The 22,604-nt window shown below is 43.6% G+C and overlaps 13 non-coding genes across 13 annotated transcripts; all 13 read left to right on the top strand.

The window, feature by feature from the left end:
* Positions 1-459: 459 nt before the first annotated feature.
* On the top strand, positions 460-650 carry LOC141149427 (U2 spliceosomal RNA). The gene has a single exon (XR_012245725.1). It is a non-coding gene; the product is annotated as a U2 spliceosomal RNA (small nuclear RNA).
* Positions 651-1,765: 1,115 nt separating this feature from the next.
* Positions 1,766-1,956, top strand: LOC141274915 (U2 spliceosomal RNA). Its single transcript, XR_012323176.1, has one exon. It is a non-coding gene; the product is annotated as a U2 spliceosomal RNA (small nuclear RNA).
* Positions 1,957-3,071: 1,115 nt separating this feature from the next.
* LOC141149975 (U2 spliceosomal RNA) lies at positions 3,072-3,262 on the top strand. Its single transcript, XR_012246250.1, has one exon. It is a non-coding gene; the product is annotated as a U2 spliceosomal RNA (small nuclear RNA).
* A 1,115-nt stretch (positions 3,263-4,377) lies between these two features.
* On the top strand, positions 4,378-4,568 carry LOC141274914 (U2 spliceosomal RNA). The gene has a single exon (XR_012323175.1). It is a non-coding gene; the product is annotated as a U2 spliceosomal RNA (small nuclear RNA).
* A 1,115-nt stretch (positions 4,569-5,683) lies between these two features.
* On the top strand, positions 5,684-5,874 carry LOC141274913 (U2 spliceosomal RNA). The gene has a single exon (XR_012323174.1). It is a non-coding gene; the product is annotated as a U2 spliceosomal RNA (small nuclear RNA).
* Positions 5,875-6,989: 1,115 nt separating this feature from the next.
* Positions 6,990-7,180, top strand: LOC141274912 (U2 spliceosomal RNA). Its single transcript, XR_012323173.1, has one exon. It is a non-coding gene; the product is annotated as a U2 spliceosomal RNA (small nuclear RNA).
* A 1,115-nt stretch (positions 7,181-8,295) lies between these two features.
* Positions 8,296-8,486, top strand: LOC141149981 (U2 spliceosomal RNA). The gene has a single exon (XR_012246256.1). It is a non-coding gene; the product is annotated as a U2 spliceosomal RNA (small nuclear RNA).
* Positions 8,487-9,601: 1,115 nt separating this feature from the next.
* On the top strand, positions 9,602-9,792 carry LOC141274911 (U2 spliceosomal RNA). Its single transcript, XR_012323172.1, has one exon. It is a non-coding gene; the product is annotated as a U2 spliceosomal RNA (small nuclear RNA).
* Positions 9,793-10,907: 1,115 nt separating this feature from the next.
* LOC141149980 (U2 spliceosomal RNA) lies at positions 10,908-11,098 on the top strand. Its single transcript, XR_012246255.1, has one exon. It is a non-coding gene; the product is annotated as a U2 spliceosomal RNA (small nuclear RNA).
* A 1,115-nt stretch (positions 11,099-12,213) lies between these two features.
* Positions 12,214-12,404, top strand: LOC141274910 (U2 spliceosomal RNA). Its single transcript, XR_012323171.1, has one exon. It is a non-coding gene; the product is annotated as a U2 spliceosomal RNA (small nuclear RNA).
* A 1,115-nt stretch (positions 12,405-13,519) lies between these two features.
* LOC141149926 (U2 spliceosomal RNA) lies at positions 13,520-13,710 on the top strand. Its single transcript, XR_012246204.1, has one exon. It is a non-coding gene; the product is annotated as a U2 spliceosomal RNA (small nuclear RNA).
* Positions 13,711-20,099: 6,389 nt separating this feature from the next.
* LOC141150421 (U2 spliceosomal RNA) lies at positions 20,100-20,286 on the top strand. The gene has a single exon (XR_012246627.1). It is a non-coding gene; the product is annotated as a U2 spliceosomal RNA (small nuclear RNA).
* Positions 20,287-21,401: 1,115 nt separating this feature from the next.
* On the top strand, positions 21,402-21,592 carry LOC141274909 (U2 spliceosomal RNA). Its single transcript, XR_012323170.1, has one exon. It is a non-coding gene; the product is annotated as a U2 spliceosomal RNA (small nuclear RNA).
* The last annotated feature ends 1,012 nt before the right edge of the window (positions 21,593-22,604 follow it).

Raw genomic sequence — 22,604 nt, 5'->3', positions numbered from 1 at the left:
CTGCCTGCAGTAGATGGAATGTGGCAATGGAACGCTGGCTGCGCGTGTCATAATAGGCTCTGAGCCTTTATATACCTGTGCACAGCAGCAGCCACCTTCAGTCTGCTGCTGGACAGCCAGCAGCAGCAGCAGCAGGAGAGGTATGTAATCAGGAGCCCTCCTGCTAAGGGTAGACAGCTGCTCGTTCCACCCCACCCCCCGCCTTAATTGGTTCTCCTCCCTTCCAATGGTGTTGAGGCGGGTGGGAACAGCAGGGGGTGAATTTGCTGTGTTTAAAGAGGTGGAGTTATGCAGATCTAAAACGCGTGGATTGCAGCAGCAGCAAGCCGAAAAGTGCAGGCATGTAAGGGATCTAGAGGTTGACAACATGTCTTCTTAACGGGAGTCCAGGAGCTCATCTCCACAAATGGACTTTTCAGGATCCTTGGGTGGCTCCGTAGTTTGAAACCAATTCTGGTTATCGCTTCTCGGCCTTTTGGCTAAGATCAAGTGTAGTATCTGTTCTTATCAGTTTAATATCTGATACGTCCCCTATCTGGGGACCATATATTAAATGGATTTTTAGAGCAGGGAGATGGAAAAAGAGCTTGCTCTGTCCACTCCACGCATTGACCTGGTATTGCAGTATCTCCAGGACCGGTGCACCCCTTCTTTAATGCAGTTTCTAAAATCAGAAAGAATTGAATTCAATGTTTTTTGTTCATTTTGCTTGTTTGTCGGATTTTGGGATGGACTCTTTGGCTTTGCTTTTCTTCTCCTCATTGGATTTTTCATGTTCAAAGTTGCAGAAGCCAGATTACAAGCTCATTTTGGTTCAACTTCAGCAACTGTGCATTGCATTGCCATGTAATGTGATGCAATGCTATCTTTCTAGCTCTCCCTTTTTACTTCCTTTTGGATAAACAGACATATTAGGCAAGCATTTTGGAGCTTTCACCTAAATAACTACAGGTGGTGAGATAAGCTGCACAATATAATTGACCTTTCAGTATATTGTTGCACACACACCATCTATTTAGCAAATGCCCTTGTTATCAACAGCAGCCTTTTAAACTCACCTGAGCTAACAGGTATGTGCGCTGGTTACTCTGCTGCGCTTAAAATTTCTTTTTTGGTTTGCTACAATGCCTTTTCTGAAACGTTGTCTCCTTCTGCTGGAACACTGACTTCTTTCATTTAATGCCTGCAGACTATAAAAGAGAACCCAACCCAAAAAGTTTGGTTGATTAGTCTGTGGCATTCTGTTAAACTGTTGCTTATGGCGGTCTCTGTGAGCTTCTCAGCGACATTCAGCCAGCCAGGTATCCTGCCTACAGTAGATGGAATGTGGCAATGGAACGCTGGCTGCGCGTGTCATAATAGGCTCTGAGCCTTTATATACCTGTGCACAGCAGCAGCCACCTTCAGTCTGCTGCTGGACAGCCAGCAGCAGCAGTAGCAGGAGAGGTATGTAATCAGGAGCCCTCCTGCTAAGGGTAGACAGCTGCTCGTTCCACCCCACCCCCCGCCTTAATTGGTTCTCCTCCCTTCCAACGGTGTTGAGGCGGGTGGGAACAGCAGGGGGTGAAGGTGCTGTGTTTAAAGAGGTGGAGTTATGCAGATCTAAAACGCGTGGATTGCAGCAGCAGCAAGCCGAAAAGTGCAGGCATGTAAGGGATCTAGAGGTTGACAACATGTCTTCTTAACGGGAGTCCAGGAGCTCATCTCCACAAATGGACTTTTCAGGATCCTTGGGTGGCTCCGTAGTTTGAAACCAATTCTGGTTATCGCTTCTCGGCCTTTTGGCTAAGATCAAGTGTAGTATCTGTTCTTATCAGTTTAATATCTGATACGTCCCCTATCTGGGGACCATATATTAAATGGATTTTTAGAACAGGGAGATGGAAAAAGAGCTTGCTCTGTCCACTCCACGCATTGACCTGGTATTGCAGTATCTCCAGGACCGGTGCACCCCTTCTTTAATGCAGTTTCTAAAATCAGAAAGAATTGAATTCAATGTTTTTTGTTCATTTTGCTTGTTTGTCGGATTTTGGGATGGACTCTTTGGCTTTGCTTTTCTTCTCCTCATTGGATTTTTCATGTTCAAAGTTGCAGAAGCCAGATTACAAGCTCATTTTGGTTCAACTTCAGCAACTGTGCATTGCATTGCCATGTAATGTGATGCAATGCTATCTTTCTAGCTCTCCCTTTTTACTTCCTTTTGGATAAACAGACATATTAGGCAAGCATTTTGGAGCTTTCACCTAAATAACTACAGGTGGTGAGATAAGCTGCACAATATAATTGACCTTTCAGTATATTGTTGCACACACACCATCTATTTAGCAAATGCCCTTGTTATCAACAGCAGCCTTTTAAACTCACCTGAGCTAACAGGTATGTGCGCTGGTTACTCTGCTGCGCTTAAAATTTCTTTTTTGGTTTGCTACAATGCCTTTTCTGAAACGTTGTCTCCTTCTGCTGGAACACTGACTTCTTTCATTTAATGCCTGCAGACTATAAAAGAGAACCCAACCCAAAAAGTTTGGTTGATTAGTCTGTGGCATTCTGTTAAACTGTTGCTTATGGCGGTCTCTGTGAGCTTCTCAGCGACATTCAGCCAGCCAGGTATCCTGCCTGCAGTAGATGGAATGTGGCAATGGAACGCTGGCTGCGCGTGTCATAATAGGCTCTGAGCCTTTATATACCTGTGCACAGCAGCAGCCACCTTCAGTCTGCTGCTGGACAGCCAGCAGCAGCAGCAGCAGGAGAGGTATGTAATCAGGAGCCCTCCTGCTAAGGGTAGACAGCTGCTCGTTCCACCCCACCCCCCGCCTTAATTGGTTCTCCTCCCTTCCAACGGTGTTGAGGCGGGTGGGAACAGCAGGGGGTGAAGGTGCTGTGTTTAAAGAGGTGGAGTTATGCAGATCTAAAACGCGTGGATTGCAGCAGCAGCAAGCCGAAAAGTGCAGGCATGTAAGGGATCTAGAGGTTGACAACATGTCTTCTTAACGGGAGTCCAGGAGCTCATCTCCACAAATGGACTTTTCAGGATCCTTGGGTGGCTCCGTAGTTTGAAACCAATTCTGGTTATCGCTTCTCGGCCTTTTGGCTAAGATCAAGTGTAGTATCTGTTCTTATCAGTTTAATATCTGATACGTCCCCTATCTGGGGACCATATATTAAAAGGATTTTTAGAACAGGGAGATGGAAAAAGAGCTTGCTCTGTCCACTCCACGCAATGACCTGGTATTGCAGTATCTCCAGGACCGGTGCACCCCTTCTTTAATGCAGTTTCTAAAATCAGAAAGAATTGAATTCAATGTTTTTTGTTCATTTTGCTTGTTTGTCGGATTTTGGGATGGACTCTTTGGCTTTGCTTTTCTTCTCCTCATTGGATTTTTCATGTTCAAAGTTGCAGAAGCCAGATTACAAGCTCATTTTGGTTCAACTTCAGCAACTGTGCATTGCATTGCCATGTAATGTGATGCAATGCTATCTTTCTAGCTCTCCCTTTTTACTTCCTTTTGGATAAACAGACATATTAGGCAAGCATTTTGGAGCTTTCACCTAAATAACTACAGGTGGTGAGATAAGCTGCACAATATAATTGACCTTTCAGTATATTGTTGCACACACACCATCTATTTAGCAAATGCCCTTGTTATCAACAGCAGCCTTTTAAACTCACCTGAGCTAACAGGTATGTGCGCTGGTTACTCTGCTGCGCTTAAAATTTCTTTTTTGGTTTGCTACAATGCCTTTTCTGAAACGTTGTCTCCTTCTGCTGGAACACTGACTTCTTTCATTTAATGCCTGCAGACTATAAAAGAGAACCCAACCCAAAAAGTTTGGTTGATTAGTCTGTGGCATTCTGTTAAACTGTTGCTTATGGCGGTCTCTGTGAGCTTCTCAGCGACATTCAGCCAGCCAGGTATCCTGCCTGCAGTAGATGGAATGTGGCAATGGAACGCTGGCTGCGCGTGTCATAATAGGCTCTGAGCCTTTATATACCTGTGCACAGCAGCAGCCACCTTCAGTCTGCTGCTGGACAGCCAGCAGCAGCAGCAGCAGGAGAGGTATGTAATCAGGAGCCCTCCTGCTAAGGGTAGACAGCTGCTCGTTCCACCCCACCCCCCGCCTTAATTGGTTCTCCTCCCTTCCAACGGTGTTGAGGCGGGTGGGAACAGCAGGGGGTGAAGGTGCTGTGTTTAAAGAGGTGGAGTTATGCAGATCTAAAACGCGTGGATTGCAGCAGCAGCAAGCCGAAAAGTGCAGGCATGTAAGGGATCTAGAGGTTGACAACATGTCTTCTTAACGGGAGTCCAGGAGCTCATCTCCACAAATGGACTTTTCAGGATCCTTGGGTGGCTCCGTAGTTTGAAACCAATTCTGGTTATCGCTTCTCGGCCTTTTGGCTAAGATCAAGTGTAGTATCTGTTCTTATCAGTTTAATATCTGATACGTCCCCTATCTGGGGACCATATATTAAATGGATTTTTAGAACAGGGAGATGGAAAAAGAGCTTGCTCTGTCCACTCCACGCATTGACCTGGTATTGCAGTATCTCCAGGACCGGTGCACCCCTTCTTTAATGCAGTTTCTAAAATCAGAAAGAATTGAATTCAATGTTTTTTGTTCATTTTGCTTGTTTGTCGGATTTTGGGATGGACTCTTTGGCTTTGCTTTTCTTCTCCTCATTGGATTTTTCATGTTCAAAGTTGCAGAAGCCAGATTACAAGCTCATTTTGGTTCAACTTCAGCAACTGTGCATTGCATTGCCATGTAATGTGATGCAATGCTATCTTTCTAGCTCTCCCTTTTTACTTCCTTTTGGATAAACAGACATATTAGGCAAGCATTTTGGAGCTTTCACCTAAATAACTACAGGTGGTGAGATAAGCTGCACAATATAATTGACCTTTCAGTATATTGTTGCACACACACCATCTATTTAGCAAATGCCCTTGTTATCAACAGCAGCCTTTTAAACTCACCTGAGCTAACAGGTATGTGCGCTGGTTACTCTGCTGCGCTTAAAATTTCTTTTTTGGTTTGCTACAATGCCTTTTCTGAAACGTTGTCTCCTTCTGCTGGAACACTGACTTCTTTCATTTAATGCCTGCAGACTATAAAAGAGAACCCAACCCAAAAAGTTTGGTTGATTAGTCTGTGGCATTCTGTTAAACTGTTGCTTATGGCGGTCTCTGTGAGCTTCTCAGCGACATTCAGCCAGCCAGGTATCCTGCCTGCAGTAGATGGAATGTGGCAATGGAACGCTGGCTGCGCGTGTCATAATAGGCTCTGAGCCTTTATATACCTGTGCACAGCAGCAGCCACCTTCAGTCTGCTGCTGGACAGCCAGCAGCAGCAGCAGCAGGAGAGGTATGTAATCAGGAGCCCTCCTGCTAAGGGTAGACAGCTGCTCGTTCCACCCCACCCCCCGCCTTAATTGGTTCTCCTCCCTTCCAACGGTGTTGAGGCGGGTGGGAACAGCAGGGGGTGAAGGTGCTGTGTTTAAAGAGGTGGAGTTATGCAGATCTAAAACGCGTGGATTGCAGCAGCAGCAAGCCAAAAAGTGCAGGCATGTAAGGGATCTAGAGGTTGACAACATGTCTTCTTAACGGGAGTCCAGGAGCTCATCTTCACAAATGGACTTTTCAGGATCCTTGGGTGGCTCCGTAGTTTGAAACCAATTCTGGTTATCGCTTCTCGGCCTTTTGGCTAAGATCAAGTGTAGTATCTGTTCTTATCAGTTTAATATCTGATACGTCCCCTATCTGGGGACCATATATTAAATGGATTTTTAGAACAGGGAGATGGAAAAAGAGCTTGCTCTGTCCACTCCACGCATTGACCTGGTATTGCAGTATCTCCAGGACCGGTGCACCCCTTCTTTAATGCAGTTTCTAAAATCAGAAAGAATTGAATTCAATGTTTTTTGTTCATTTTGCTTGTTTGTCGGATTTTGGGATGGACTCTTTGGCTTTGCTTTTCTTCTCCTCATTGGATTTTTCATGTTCAAAGTTGCAGAAGCCAGATTACAAGCTCATTTTGGTTCAACTTCAGCAACTGTGCATTGCATTGCCATGTAATGTGATGCAATGCTATCTTTCTAGCTCTCCCTTTTTACTTCCTTTTGGATAAACAGACATATTAGGCAAGCATTTTGGAGCTTTCACCTAAATAACTACAGGTGGTGAGATAAGCTGCACAATATAATTGACCTTTCAGTATATTGTTGCACACACACCATCTATTTAGCAAATGCCCTTGTTATCAACAGCAGCCTTTTAAACTCACCTGAGCTAACAGGTATGTGCGCTGGTTACTCTGCTGCGCTTAAAATTTCTTTTTTGGTTTGCTACAATGCCTTTTCTGAAACGTTGTCTCCTTCTGCTGGAACACTGACTTCTTTCATTTAATGCCTGCAGACTATAAAAGAGAACCCAACCCAAAAAGTTTGGTTGATTAGTCTGTGGCATTCTGTTAAACTGTTGCTTATGGCGGTCTCTGTGAGCTTCTCAGCGACATTCAGCCAGCCAGGTATCCTGCCTGCAGTAGATGGAATGTGGCAATGGAACGCTGGCTGCGCGTGTCATAATAGGCTCTGAGCCTTTATATACCTGTGCACAGCAGCAGCCACCTTCAGTCTGCTGCTGGACAGCCAGCAGCAGCAGCAGCAGGAGAGGTATGTAATCAGGAGCCCTCCTGCTAAGGGTAGACAGCTGCTCGTTCCACCCCACCCCCCGCCTTAATTGGTTCTCCTCCCTTCCAACGGTGTTGAGGCGGGTGGGAACAGCAGGGGGTGAAGGTGCTGTGTTTAAAGAGGTGGAGTTATGCAGATCTAAAACGCGTGGATTGCAGCAGCAGCAAGCCGAAAAGTGCAGGCATGTAAGGGATCTAGAGGTTGACAACATGTCTTCTTAACGGGAGTCCAGGAGCTCATCTCCACAAATGGACTTTTCAGGATCCTTGGGTGGCTCCGTAGTTTGAAACCAATTCTGGTTATCGCTTCTCGGCCTTTTGGCTAAGATCAAGTGTAGTATCTGTTCTTATCAGTTTAATATCTGATACGTCCCCTATCTGGGGACCATATATTAAATGGATTTTTAGAACAGGGAGATGGAAAAAGAGCTTGCTCTGTCCACTCCACGCATTGACCTGGTATTGCAGTATCTCCAGGACCGGTGCACCCCTTCTTTAATGCAGTTTCTAAAATCAGAAAGAATTGAATTCAATGTTTTTTGTTCATTTTGCTTGTTTGTCGGATTTTGGGATGGACTCTTTGGCTTTGCTTTTCTTCTCCTCATTGGATTTTTCATGTTCAAAGTTGCAGAAGCCAGATTACAAGCTCATTTTGGTTCAACTTCAGCAACTGTGCATTGCATTGCCATGTAATGTGATGCAATGCTATCTTTCTAGCTCTCCCTTTTTACTTCCTTTTGGATAAACAGACATATTAGGCAAGCATTTTGGAGCTTTCACCTAAATAACTACAGGTGGTGAGATAAGCTGCACAATATAATTGACCTTTCAGTATATTGTTGCACACACACCATCTATTTAGCAAATGCCCTTGTTATCAACAGCAGCCTTTTAAACTCACCTGAGCTAACAGGTATGTGCGCTGGTTACTCTGCTGCGCTTAAAATTTCTTTTTTGGTTTGCTACAATGCCTTTTCTGAAACGTTGTCTCCTTCTGCTGGAACACTGACTTCTTTCATTTAATGCCTGCAGACTATAAAAGAGAACCCAACCCAAAAAGTTTGGTTGATTAGTCTGTGGCATTCTGTTAAACTGTTGCTTATGGCGGTCTCTGTGAGCTTCTCAGCGACATTCAGCCAGCCAGGTATCCTGCCTGCAGTAGATGGAATGTGGCAATGGAACGCTGGCTGCGCGTGTCATAATAGGCTCTGAGCCTTTATATACCTGTGCACAGCAGCAGCCACCTTCAGTCTGCTGCTGGACAGCCAGCAGCAGCAGCAGCAGGAGAGGTATGTAATCAGGAGCCCTCCTGCTAAGGGTAGACAGCTGCTCGTTCCACCCCACCCCCCGCCTTAATTGGTTCTCCTCCCTTCCAACGGTGTTGAGGCGGGTGGGAACAGCAGGGGGTGAAGGTGCTGTGTTTAAAGAGGAGGAGTTATGCAGATCTAAAACGCGTGGATTGCAGCAGCAGCAAGCCGAAAAGTGCAGGCATGTAAGGGATCTAGAGGTTGACAACATGTCTTCTTAACGGGAGTCCAGGAGCTCATCTCCACAAATGGACTTTTCAGGATCCTTGGGTGGCTCCGTAGTTTGAAACCAATTCTGGTTATCGCTTCTCGGCCTTTTGGCTAAGATCAAGTGTAGTATCTGTTCTTATCAGTTTAATATCTGATACGTCCCCTATCTGGGCACCATATATTAAATGGATTTTTAGAACAGGGAGATGGAAAAAGAGCTTGCTCTGTCCACTCCACGCATTGACCTGGTATTGCAGTATCTCCAGGACCGGTGCACCCCTTCTTTAATGCAGTTTCTAAAATCAGAAAGAATTGAATTCAATGTTTTTTGTTCATTTTGCTTGTTTGTCGGATTTTGGGATGGACTCTTTGGCTTTGCTTTTCTTCTCCTCATTGGATTTTTCATGTTCAAAGTTGCAGAAGCCAGATTACAAGCTCATTTTGGTTCAACTTCAGCAACTGTGCATTGCATTGCCATGTAATGTGATGCAATGCTATCTTTCTAGCTCTCCCTTTTTACTTCCTTTTGGATAAACAGACATATTAGGCAAGCATTTTGGAGCTTTCACCTAAATAACTACAGGTGGTGAGATAAGCTGCACAATATAATTGACCTTTCAGTATATTGTTGCACACACACCATCTATTTAGCAAATGCCCTTGTTATCAACAGCAGCCTTTTAAACTCACCTGAGCTAACAGGTATGTGCGCTGGTTACTCTGCTGCGCTTAAAATTTCTTTTTTGGTTTGCTACAATGCCTTTTCTGAAACGTTGTCTCCTTCTGCTGGAACACTGACTTCTTTCATTTAATGCCTGCAGACTATAAAAGAGAACCCAACCCAAAAAGTTTGGTTGATTAGTCTGTGGCATTCTGTTAAACTGTTGCTTATGGCGGTCTCTGTGAGCTTCTCAGCGACATTCAGCCAGCCAGGTATCCTGCCTGCAGTAGATGGAATGTGGCAATGGAACGCTGGCTGCGCGTGTCATAATAGGCTCTGAGCCTTTATATACCTGTGCACAGCAGCAGCCACCTTCAGTCTGCTGCTGGACAGCCAGCAGCAGCAGCAGCAGGAGAGGTATGTAATCAGGAGCCCTCCTGCTAAGGGTAGACAGCTGCTCGTTCCACCCCACCCCCCGCCTTAATTGGTTCTCCTCCCTTCCAACGGTGTTGAGGCGGGTGGGAACAGCAGGGGGTGAAGGTGCTGTGTTTAAAGAGGTGGAGTTATGCAGATCTAAAACGCGTGGATTGCAGCAGCAGCAAGCCGAAAAGTGCAGGCATGTAAGGGATCTAGAGGTTGACAACATGTCTTCTTAACGGGAGTCCAGGAGCTCATCTCCACAAATGGACTTTTCAGGATCCTTGGGTGGCTCCGTAGTTTGAAACCAATTCTGGTTATCGCTTCTCGGCCTTTTGGCTAAGATCAAGTGTAGTATCTGTTCTTATCAGTTTAATATCTGATACGTCCCCTATCTGGGGACCATATATTAAATGGATTTTTAGAACAGGGAGATGGAAAAAGAGCTTGCTCTGTCCACTCCACGCATTGACCTGGTATTGCAGTATCTCCAGGACCGGTGCACCCCTTCTTTAATGCAGTTTCTAAAATCAGAAAGAATTGAATTCAATGTTTTTTGTTCATTTTGCTTGTTTGTCGGATTTTGGGATGGACTCTTTGGCTTTGCTTTTCTTCTCCTCATTGGATTTTTCATGTTCAAAGTTGCAGAAGCCAGATTACAAGCTCATTTTGGTTCAACTTCAGCAACTGTGCATTGCATTGCCATGTAATGTGATGCAATGCTATCATTCTAGCTCTCCCTTTTTACTTCCTTTTGGATAAACAGACATATTAGGCAAGCATTTTGGAGCTTTCACCTAAATAACTACAGGTGGTGAGATAAGCTGCACAATATAATTGACCTTTCAGTATATTGTTGCACACACACCATCTATTTAGCAAATGCCCTTGTTATCAACAGCAGCCTTTTAAACTCACCTGAGCTAACAGGTATGTGCGCTGGTTACTCTGCTGCGCTTAAAATTTCTTTTTTGGTTTGCTACAATGCCTTTTCTGAAACGTTGTCTCCTTCTGCTGGAACACTGACTTCTTTCATTTAATGCCTGCAGACTATAAAAGAGAACCCAACCCAAAAAGTTTGGTTGATTAGTCTGTGGCATTCTGTTAAACTGTTGCTTATGGCGGTCTCTGTGAGCTTCTCAGCGACATTCAGCCAGCCAGGTATCCTGCCTGCAGTAGATGGAATGTGGCAATGGAACGCTGGCTGCGCGTGTCATAATAGGCTCTGAGCCTTTATATACCTGTGCACAGCAGCAGCCACCTTCAGTCTGCTGCTGGACAGCCAGCAGCAGCAGCAGCAGGAGAGGTATGTAATCAGGAGCCCTCCTGCTAAGGGTAGACAGCTGCTCGTTCCACCCCACCCCCCGCCTTAATTGGTTCTCCTCCCTTCCAACGGTGTTGAGGCGGGTGGGAACAGCAGGGGGTGAAGGTGCTGTGTTTAAAGAGGAGGAGTTATGCAGATCTAAAACGCGTGGATTGCAGCAGCAGCAAGCCGAAAAGTGCAGGCATGTAAGGGATCTAGAGGTTGACAACATGTCTTCTTAACGGGAGTCCAGGAGCTCATCTCCACAAATGGACTTTTCAGGATCCTTGGGTGGCTCCGTAGTTTGAAACCAATTCTGGTTATCGCTTCTCGGCCTTTTGGCTAAGATCAAGTGTAGTATCTGTTCTTATCAGTTTAATATCTGATACGTCCCCTATCTGGGCACCATATATTAAATGGATTTTTAGAACAGGGAGATGGAAAAAGAGCTTGCTCTGTCCACTCCACGCATTGACCTGGTATTGCAGTATCTCCAGGACCGGTGCACCCCTTCTTTAATGCAGTTTCTAAAATCAGAAAGAATTGAATTCAATGTTTTTTGTTCATTTTGCTTGTTTGTCGGATTTTGGGATGGACTCTTTGGCTTTGCTTTTCTTCTCCTCATTGGATTTTTCATGTTCAAAGTTGCAGAAGCCAGATTACAAGCTCATTTTGGTTCAACTTCAGCAACTGTGCATTGCATTGCCATGTAATGTGATGCAATGCTATCTTTCTAGCTCTCCCTTTTTACTTCCTTTTGGATAAACAGACATATTAGGCAAGCATTTTGGAGCTTTCACCTAAATAACTACAGGTGGTGAGATAAGCTGCACAATATAATTGACCTTTCAGTATATTGTTGCACACACACCATCTATTTAGCAAATGCCCTTGTTATCAACAGCAGCCTTTTAAACTCACCTGAGCTAACAGGTATGTGCGCTGGTTACTCTGCTGCGCTTAAAATTTCTTTTTTGGTTTGCTACAATGCCTTTTCTGAAACGTTGTCTCCTTCTGCTGGAACACTGACTTCTTTCATTTAATGCCTGCAGACTATAAAAGAGAACCCAACCCAAAAAGTTTGGTTGATTAGTCTGTGGCATTCTGTTAAACTGTTGCTTATGGCGGTCTCTGTGAGCTTCTTAGCGACATTCAGCCAGCCAGGTATCCTGCCTGCAGTAGATGGAATGTGGCAATGGAACGCTGGCTGCGCGTGTCATAATAGGCTCTGAGCCTTTATATACCTGTGCACAGCAGCAGCCACCTTCAGTCTGCTGCTGGACAGCCAGCAGCAGCAGCAGCAGGAGAGGTATGTAATCAGGAGCCCTCCTGCTAAGGGTAGACAGCTGCTCGTTCCACCCCACCCCCCGCCTTAATTGGTTCTCCTCCCTTCCAACGGTGTTGAGGCGGGTGGGAACAGCAGGGGGTGAAGGTGCTGTGTTTAAAGAGGTGGAGTTATGCAGATCTAAAACGCGTGGATTGCAGCAGCAGCAAGCCGAAAAGTGCAGGCATGTAAGGGATCTAGAGGTTGACAACATGTCTTCTTAACGGGAGTCCAGGAGCTCATCTCCACAAATGGACTTTTCAGGATCCTTGGGTGGCTCCGTAGTTTGAAACCAATTCTGGTTATCGCTTCTCGGCCTTTTGGCTAAGATCAAGTGTAGTATCTGTTCTTATCAGTTTAATATCTGATACGTCCCCTATCTGGGGACCATATATTAAATGGATTTTTAGAACAGGGAGATGGAAAAAGAGCTTGCTCTGTCCACTCCACGCATTGACCTGGTATTGCAGTATCTCCAGGACCGGTGCACCCCTTCTTTAATGCAGTTTCTAAAATCAGAAAGAATTGAATTCAATGTTTTTTGTTCATTTTGCTTGTTTGTCGGATTTTGGGATGGACTCTTTGGCTTTGCTTTTCTTCTCCTCATTGGATTTTTCATGTTCAAAGTTGCAGAAGCCAGATTACAAGCTCATTTTGGTTCAACTTCAGCAACTGTGCATTGCATTGCCATGTAATGTGATGCAATGCTATCTTTCTAGCTCTCCCTTTTTACTTCCTTTTGGATAAACAGACATATTAGGCAAGCATTTTGGAGCTTTCACCTAAATAACTACAGGTGGTGAGATAAGCTGCACAATATAATTGACCTTTCAGTATATTGTTGCACACACACCATCTATTTAGCAAATGCCCTTGTTATCAACAGCAGCCTTTTAAACTCACCTGAGCTAACAGGTATGTGAGCTGGTTACTCTGCTGCGCTTAAAATTTCTTTTTTGGTTTGCTACAATGCCTTTTCTGAAACGTTGTCTCCTTCTGCTGGAACACTGACTTCTTTCATTTAATGCCTGCAGACTATAAAAGAGAACCCAACCCAAAAAGTTTGGTTGATTAGTCTGTGGCATTCTGTTAAACTGTTGCTTATGGCGGTCTCTGTGAGCTTCTCAGCGACATTCAGCCAGCCAGGTATCCTGCCTGCAGTAGATGGAATGTGGCAATGGAACGCTGGCTGCGCGTGTCATAATAGGCTCTGAGCCTTTATATACCTGTGCACAGCAGCAGCCACCTTCAGTCTGCTGCTGGACAGCCAGCAGCAGCAGCAGCAGGAGAGGTATGTAATCAGGAGCCCTCCTGCTAAGGGTAGACAGCTGCTCGTTCCACCCCACCCCCCGCCTTAATTGGTTCTCCTCCCTTCCAACGGTGTTGAGGCGGGTGGGAACAGCAGGGGGTGAAGGTGCTGTGTTTAAAGAGGTGGAGTTATGCAGATCTAAAACGCGTGGATTGCAGCAGCAGCAAGCCGAAAAGTGCAGGCATGTAAGGGATCTAGAGGTTGACAACATGTCTTCTTAACGGGAGTCCAGGAGCTCATCTCCACAAATGGACTTTTCAGGATCCTTGGGTGGCTCCGTAGTTTGAAACCAATTCTGGTTATCGCTTCTCGGCCTTTTGGCTAAGATCAAGTGTAGTATCTGTTCTTATCAGTTTAATATCTGATACGTCCCCTATCTGTGGACCATATATTAAATGGATTTTTAGAACAGGGAGATGGAAAAAGAGCTTGCTCTGTCCACTCCACGCATTGACCTGGTATTGCAGTATCTCCAGGACCGGTGCACCCCTTCTTTAATGCAGTTTCTAAAATCAGAAAGAATTGAATTCAATGTTTTTTGTTCATTTTGCTTGTTTGTCGGATTTTGGGATGGACTCTTTGGCTTTGCTTTTCTTCTCCTCATTGGATTTTTCATGTTCAAAGTTGCAGAAGCCAGATTACAAGCTCATTTTGGTTCAACTTCAGCAACTGTGCATTGCATTGCCATGTAATGTGATGCAATGCTATCTTTCTAGCTCTCCCTTTTTACTTCCTTTTGGATAAACAGACATATTAGGCAAGCATTTTGGAGCTTTCACCTAAATAACTACAGGTGGTGAGATAAGCTGCACAATATAATTGACCTTTCAGTATATTGTTGCACACACACCATCTATTTAGCAAATGCCCTTGTTATCAACAGCAGCCTTTTAAACTCACCTGAGCTAACAGGTATGTGCGCTGGTTACTCTGCTGCGCTTAAAATTTCTTTTTTGGTTTGCTACAATGCCTTTTCTGAAACGTTGTCTCCTTCTGCTGGAACACTGACTTCTTTCATTTAATGCCTGCAGACTATAAAAGAGAACCCAACCCAAAAAGTTTGGTTGATTAGTCTGTGGCATTCTGTTAAACTGTTGCTTATGGCGGTCTCTGTGAGCTTCTCAGCGACATTCAGCCAGCCAGGTATCCTGCCTGCAGTAGATGGAATGTGGCAATGGAACGCTGGCTGCGCGTGTCATAATAGGCTCTGAGCCTTTATATACCTGTGCACAGCAGCAGCCACCTTCAGTCTGCTGCTGGACAGCCAGCAGCAGCAGCAGCAGGAGAGGTATGTAATCAGGAGCCCTCCTGCTAAGGGTAGACAGCTGCTCGTTCCACCCCACCCCCCGCCTTAATTGGTTCTCCTCCCGTCCAACGGTGTTGAGGCGGGTGGGAACAGCAGGGGGTGAAGGTGCTGTGTTTAAAGAGGTGGAGTTATGCAGATCTAAAACGCGTGGATTGCAGCAGCAGCAAGCCGAAAAGTGCAGGCATGTAAGGGATCTAGAGGTTGACAACATGTCTTCTTAACGGGAGTCCAGGAGCTCATCTCCACAAATGGACTTTTCAGGATCCTTGGGTGGCTCCGTAGTTTGAAACCAATTCTGGTTATCGCTTCTCGGCCTTTTGGCTACGATCAAGTGCTTTATTGCAGGAGATTGTGGTTGAAGGGCACTCAGGTACCCCTCTCCTTGGCCTGGCAGGATCGTCCACTTTGGTGGACTTAACCTGCTTGCTGCTATTAGGGAGAGGGCTTAGTCCCAGGGTAACGAGTTGCGATCCCCCAGCTTCCAGGTGTTTTTCGCTGCAAGAACACTGGGAGCGCAGATTGCAAGCGGCTGCAATTTGCAACCTTGTTGCGTTTTTCCATGGAGGTTGACCCTAACCTCGTGCCTCTTTATGCGAGGCTAAAAAACTCTATCCGAGTTCACTTCACGGCGGGTGGCTCGGATATGAGGAAATTAGGGTATGTAGTCCAGGACGTGCTCAGGAACCTTCTTGGCGTACAAAGGAATGAAATTCTCTCCATCCAGGATTATCCCAGAAGAGGTGACTATGACATCACATTCACCGGAGAAGGTATTTTTAGAGATGTACTAGAAAAGTTAAAAAAAGTTGAAAATAGTCCTGTTTTGAAAGGGATACAAATTGTTGAGCACGTCCTGGATGAGGTAAGACTGGTTATTGTAAAAATATTTTCGCCCTTTGTTTCTGCTCCAGAAGTAATGTCATTTCTAGCAATTTATTTTAAAAGTGTTAAATGTATTGGGAAGATATTAAACGAATATAACATATGGACATCTAAGTGGAAATTCCTTGTGAAGTGTACAAGAGATCCAAATACACCAGGTGGTATACGGCTCCCCCCTGCCCGTTTCAAAATTGGGCAAACAAATGGGGATTTCTTCTTTTCTGGGATGCCAGTATATTGCAGAAATTGTGGGCGCTATGGTCATTCAAAAGAAAACTGTCATGTATCATGTAGAAATTGTGCTAGTGAAGAACATGAGACAAAAGAATGCCCTAAGGAAAAGAAATGCAGTTTTTGCCAGACTCCAGGTCACTTTTATTTTTCTTGCCCTCACAGATTTCGGGAAGATGAGCAAAAGGGGAAGTCCAAGACGTCCGACCAAGGACCAAAAGATCAGACCACCCCTCAGGAGGAGGAACAACAACCTGGAGCCTCTGGAGATAATAAGGGCGTACCAAATAGTGAAGTGTCTCCAGAGTCTATGACAGGTAAAATACCAAATCCCAAAACCTGGCTGCAGGACCTGCGGGAGTCCAAAAGGAGGGCTGAGAAGGAGCAGAAGGGCACTACTGGTAAGGTCAAAAGGGACCGGCAAAAGGCCGACACAGAAGCCCATGCCCAGTCTGGGTCTCCTAGTGCTGAGGGTGCTGAGTGGATAAAGGTGGGTCCTAAGAAAAAGAAAAAGGGTGGTTCGGAGGAGGCAGCAGGAGGTGAACAGATGGACACTTCTCCAGAAGGGGACGTGGACGCTGGACCCTCAGGGGTTTCGGTCTCCGCTGCTACAGGTGGGGACCGGGATCTTGCTGCCTCTGAAGAGTCAGAGGCTCTGCCTTGTGCGCAACCTCCTCCTATAGGACGACCTTCTACAGGTCAAACAGGGGCGGCGGAACCCCTCGGGGACCCACCTGATGAGGAACTGCATGGCCAGCCAATGGAGACCCAGCGGGTTCTGCCAGCCAGCCCTCCGAGCTATGCCAGTGTAGCGTCGGGTTTATATAAATGTGGTAATCTTTCCTCCTCCACGGAGACTCTCGTGACGATACTATCAGATGAGGAGGGAGGCGCAAGCCCAGTGGTCTGATCAGGTTCATCGGACAGGTAAATCCGTTGCTCTTAGTTACCTAAGTAAAATTTCTACATTTTCTAATGATGGCTGAACTCAAAGGTATTTCCCTCAACGTGAGAGGCATAAAATCTAACACGAGAAGAACTGCTCTTTTTAATTTTTTTACGTGTTTTACTGCATCTGTATTTTTTCTGCAAGAATGTAATATCCCACATGAAATGTCATATCAAAAATATAAAGATGAGTGGAAGTGTGGGCCATCTGTCTGGTCCGGATCGAATGCTGCAGGATCAGCGGGTGTAGCCATACTTTTTAAAGGGAACGTTTTAATTGATTTTATTCAGGAAATTTTACCAGGTCGTATTTTATTAGTGAAAGCTTTTATTGATGGTATTAGATGGCAGTTTTTAAATTTTTATGGATCCCCAGAGAAAAATGAAAGAGCCGAAATGCTTGATCTTTTACCATTATTTATTAATAACTCTGAACCTTTTATCTTAGCAGGGGATTTTAATTGTGTTTTAAAAGGTGAAAACCGGCGCTCCAGCTCTGTAAGCAGGAACTACGATAAAACCTCAGGTATGCTACATGATATAGTCAAAGATGCTAAATTGATAGACATATATAAAGAGTGTCATAGTGACAGCCCAGAGGATGCCGGTTTCACTTGGAGCAATGCTAATTGTAGCTCTAGGATTGATTTTATTTTTGGTTCAGATAAAACAATACCTGCCAAATGTGAAGTTTTAACTAATATATTTTCAGACCATAAACTTTTATCCTTTACCATAAAAGTAAATGACAACAAAAAATGTGGTAAGAAAAGCTGGAAAATGAACGTATCCCTTTTAACCGACCCGCAGATTTTATCAGATTTTATTGAGTTTTATAGGAAATGTAGAAAAGGGAAAAAAACAAATGAGACTATGAGTGTATGGTGGGATAGAATGAAAGTAAAAATAAAAGACTTTTTTATTAAAAAGAGTATATGTAGAGCCAAAGAAAAATATGAAGAATATAGAATTTTAAATACCCGCCTACAAACATTATTTAAGCTCAGAGACAATGGGATAGATGTACAACTTGATATTTCAAACTTAAAGAAGAGATTTCAAAATGGCTAGAACAAAAAGGAAAAGAGATAATTTTTCGTTCTAGAGTACAACATATAGAAGAAAATGAAAAGTGTTCCAGATATTTTTTTAGGAAAAATAAAAAAGAAAAAGTGATAATTGACCATATAGATGGTGAGAATAATATAAAAAATATGCTGGGTAAAGTTGAGTTTTTTTTTTCTAATCTTTTTAATGGAAAAAATATAGATAATAAATTAATGGATGATTCGCTGCAAGGACTAACAGCTGTTTTAGATCCCGCATCCCAAGAGTTTTTATCCCAAGTTTTAACGGAACAAGAAGGGTTAAAAACTATTAAAAGTTTTAAAACTGGAAAGGTCCCTGGTCCTGATGGCATCCCAATAGAATTTTATGTATGTTTTTATGATATTTTAAAAGATGATTTGTTTTATTTGTTTACTGAGGTTTTTAATAATAAGGTTTTATTAAATTCCTGGAAGAAAGGTGAAGTCTCCCTCCTATACAAAAAAGGTGATAAATCAAAATTAGAAAACTGGAGACCAATAACACTTTTAAATTGTGACTATAAAATAATGGCTAAAATTTGTGCAAATCGTCTAAAAGAAGTCATCAGCAAAGTTATTCATTCTAATCAAGTGTGTGGGGTGCCGGGGCGCAGTATATGGGACAATCTGAATTTAGTGAAAGACTGTATTGAGGATGTGAAAGACAGAAAGGGGAAAATGGCGATTTTATCTATTGATTTTGAAAAAGCATTTGACCGTGTCTCACACTTTTATCTTTTTAAAGTTTTAGAGAAAATGGGCATACCAGAAGGGTTTTTACTATCGCTTAAAGCATTTTACAAGGATTGTACAAGTAAGATTTTAGTGAATGGTTTTAAGACACAAGAGGTATTTTTACGGTCAGGGGTGAAACAGGGATGCCCTCTGTCCCCCCTACTGTTTATCTGTGCACTGGAACCAATGTTATGTGCAATACGCCAAAATAAACAGATATGCGGTGTCCCTCTGCCTGGAAGCGGTGGTTTGGAGGCCAAGGTTGTAGGCTACATGGATGACGTGGCGGTCTTGTGTACAGATGCACCATCACTTACGGCCACTCTCCATCAAGTGCAATCCTTTTGTCTAGCTTCTGGTTTTAAAATCAATTTTAATAAGTGTAACATTTTAAGTGTTGGGGGGATGATTTTACGTGATGTACCAATTAATGTCTCCGAATCCATTTCCATTTTAGGTATATCATTCACTGAAAATAATGATGGTTATAATAGTTGGGAAACAGTTACACAGAAAGTAAATACGAAAATATGTATGTGGAACATGAGGAGACTTACAATGGAGGGTAAAGTATTGGTTTTAAAGATGGTGATTTTACCTCTTTTATTGTATCTTAGCATGGTTTTCCCCCCGCCTGTTAATGTTTTAAAAAAGATAACCAAAACCTGCTTTACCTTCTTTTGGAACTCAAAAATGGAAAAGCTGAAAAGAGAAATCGTGATGAAATCAAAAGTAAAAGGTGGTAAAGATTTTCCAGATTTTAATAGGTTTCTTTTAATCCATCTGTTCGTTTACTGTTTTAATGCCCTTTTTAAGAATCACTATTGGTCCTTTTTTATGCGTTTTAATACAGGATTTTTTATGAGAAAGTTTGGATGGTATGAAGTTAATATATCTGTGCCCCATGCTTTTAATTTGTCGACGCATTATGAGATTTTAAGGAAAATAGTGTCCGATTTTAATTTAGGGACTAAGAAAATAGAGGAATTAAGAAATAGTAAGAAACTAATTAAAGAAATACGTAAAAGTGAGGAAATATGTAATGTTGACAGATATGATGATGACAAATCTATGTCTATCTGGAAAATGATTAACGTTTTTTATCTTTTTAATGAACAGAGAGATCTGGCTTGGAGTTGCATGCACCGCTGTCTTCCTTGCCGGGCATTCCAATACAGAAGAGGATTTGTGAGGTCTGCCATCTGCCCAAGAGCCGGATGCCAAGACGAGGAAACGGTGGAACATCTATTATGGACATGTAATTTTGCAAAGGATTTCTGGAGAAGACTGCTCCCCCTACTGGAAAGGGTGGCAGACCTCAAGGACTTTACATATAAAACTGTGCTATACGGACTTATGGAATGCCCCACAATGGACCAGTACACAATGGCTTGGAAGACAGTGAACTGCGCCAAGTCATCTCTCTGGAAAGCGCGCAACATTGCTATTTTTAAACAAGATGTTTTATCAGTGAATGATGTTTTAAGTTTATGTTTATGTGAAATGTATACTTATTATTTAATTGACAAAAAGAAGAATGTACATATTTCCAAAAAATGGCTTGTTGACCAATGGAACCTAATTATTTAAAATCTTTGTATTTTTTTGTTTTGTAAATTTCATTTGTCTTTTAACGTTTGGTATTTGTGTAATTATGCTTGTAAATTGTTAAAGTTTTAATGAACGGTTTTATCCCTCTGCAGGGGATAGCCAAATTAAAAAAAATCTGTTCTTATCAGTTTAATATCTGATACGTCCCCTATCTGGGGACCATATATTAAATGGATTTTTAGAACAGGGAGATGGAAAAAGAGCTTGCTCTGTCCACTCCACGCATTGACCTGGTATTGCAGTATCTCCAGGACCGGTGCACCCCTTCTTTAATGCAGTTTCTAAAATCAGAAAGAATTGAATTCAATGTTTTTTGTTCATTTTGCTTGTTTGTCGGATTTTGGGATGGACTCTTTGGCTTTGCTTTTCTTCTCCTCATTGGATTTTTCATGTTCAAAGTTGCAGAAGCCAGATTACAAGCTCATTTTGGTTCAACTTCAGCAACTGTGCATTGCATTGCCATGTAATGTGATGCAATGCTATCTTTCTAGCTCTCCCTTTTTACTTCCTTTTGGATAAACAGACATATTAGGCAAGCATTTTGGAGCTTTCACCTAAATAACTACAGGTGGTGAGATAAGCTGCACAATATAATTGACCTTTCAGTATATTGTTGCACACACACCATCTATTTAGCAAATGCCCTTGTTATCAACAGCAGCCTTTTAAACTCACCTGAGCTAACAGGTATGTGCGCTGGTTACTCTGCTGCGCTTAAAATTTCTTTTTTGGTTTGCTACAATGCCTTTTCTGAAACGTTGTCTCCCTCTGCTGGAACACTGACTTCTTTCATTTAATGCCTGCAGACTATAAAAGAGAACCCAACCCAAAAAGTTTGGTTGATTAGTCTGTGGCATTCTGTTAAACTGTTGCTTATGGCGGTCTCTGTGAGCTTCTCAGCGACATTCAGCCAGCCAGGTATCCTGCCTGCAGTAGATGGAATGTGGCAATGGAACGCTGGCTGCGCGTGTCATAATAGGCTCTGAGCCTTTATATACCTGTGCACAGCAGCAGCCACCTTCAGTCTGCTGCTGGACAGCCAGCAGCAGCAGCAGCAGGAGAGGTATGTAATCAGGAGCCCTCCTGCTAAGGGTAGACAGCTGCTCGTTCCACCCCACCCCCCGCCTTAATTGGTTCTCCTCCCTTCCAACGGTGTTGAGGCGGGTGGGAACAGCAGGGGGTGAAGGTGCTGTGTTTAAAGAGGTGGAGTTATGCAGATCTAAAACGCGTGGATTGCAGCAGCAGCAAGCCGAAAAGTGCAGGCATGTAAGGGATCTAGAGGTTGACAACATGTCTTCTTAACGGGAGTCCAGGAGCTCATCTCCACAAATGGACTTTTCAGGATCCTTGGGTGGCTCCGTAGTTTGAAACCAATTCTGGTTATCGCTTCTCGGCCTTTTGGCTAAGATCAAGTGTAGTATCTGTTCTTATCAGTTTAATATCTGATACGTCCCCTATCTGGGGACCATATATTAAATGGATTTTTAGAACAGGGAGATGGAAAAAGAGCTTGCTCTGTCCACTCCACGCATTGACCTGGTATTGCAGTATCTCCAGGACCGGTGCACCCCTTCTTTAATGCAGTTTCTAAAATCAGAAAGAATTGAATTCAATGTTTTTTGTTCATTTTGCTTGTTTGTCGGATTTTGGGATGGACTCTTTGGCTTTGCTTTTCTTCTCCTCATTGGATTTTTCATGTTCAAAGTTGCAGAAGCCAGATTACAAGCTCATTTTGGTTCAACTTCAGCAACTGTGCATTGCATTGCCATGTAATGTGATGCAATGCTATCTTTCTAGCTCTCCCTTTTTACTTCCTTTTGGATAAACAGACATATTAGGCAAGCATTTTGGAGCTTTCACCTAAATAACTACAGGTGGTGAGATAAGCTGCACAATATAATTGACCTTTCAGTATATTGTTGCACACACACCATCTATTTAGCAAATGCCCTTGTTATCAACAGCAGCCTTTTAAACTCACCTGAGCTAACAGGTATGTGCGCTGGTTACTCTGCTGCGCTTAAAATTTCTTTTTTGGTTTGCTACAATGCCTTTTCTGAAACGTTGTCTCCTTCTGCTGGAACACTGACTTCTTTCATTTAATGCCTGCAGACTATAAAAGAGAACCCAACCCAAAAAGTTTGGTTGATTAGTCTGTGGCATTCTGTTAAACTGTTGCTTATGGCGGTCTCTGTGAGCTTCTCAGCGACATTCAGCCAGCCAGGTATCCTGCCTGCAGTAGATGGAATGTGGCAATGGAACGCTGGCTGCGCGTGTCATAATAGGCTCTGAGCCTTTATATACCTGTGCACAGCAGCAGCCACCTTCAGTCTGCTGCTGGACAGCCAGCAGCAGCAGCAGCAGGAGAGGTTTGTAATCAGGAGCCCTCCTGCTAAGGGTAGACAGCTGCTCGTTCCACCCCCCCCCCCCCCCGCCTTAATTGGTTCTCCTCCCTTCCAACGGTGTTGAGGCGGGTGGGAACAGCAGGGGGTGAAGGTGCTGTGTTTAAAGAGGTGGAGTTATGCAGATCTAAAACGCGTGGATTGCAGCAGCAGCAAGCCGAAAAGTGCAGGCATGTAAGGGAT

This window comes from Phyllobates terribilis, unplaced genomic scaffold (genome assembly GCF_046119375.1).
Source record: "Phyllobates terribilis strain yellow unplaced genomic scaffold, ASM4611937v1 Scaffold_5__5_contigs__length_657084704, whole genome shotgun sequence".
NCBI lineage: Eukaryota > Metazoa > Chordata > Amphibia > Anura > Dendrobatidae > Phyllobates > Phyllobates terribilis.
The sequence above is the reverse complement of the archived record's forward strand: the minus strand, read 5'-3'. Positions and strand labels throughout refer to the sequence as shown.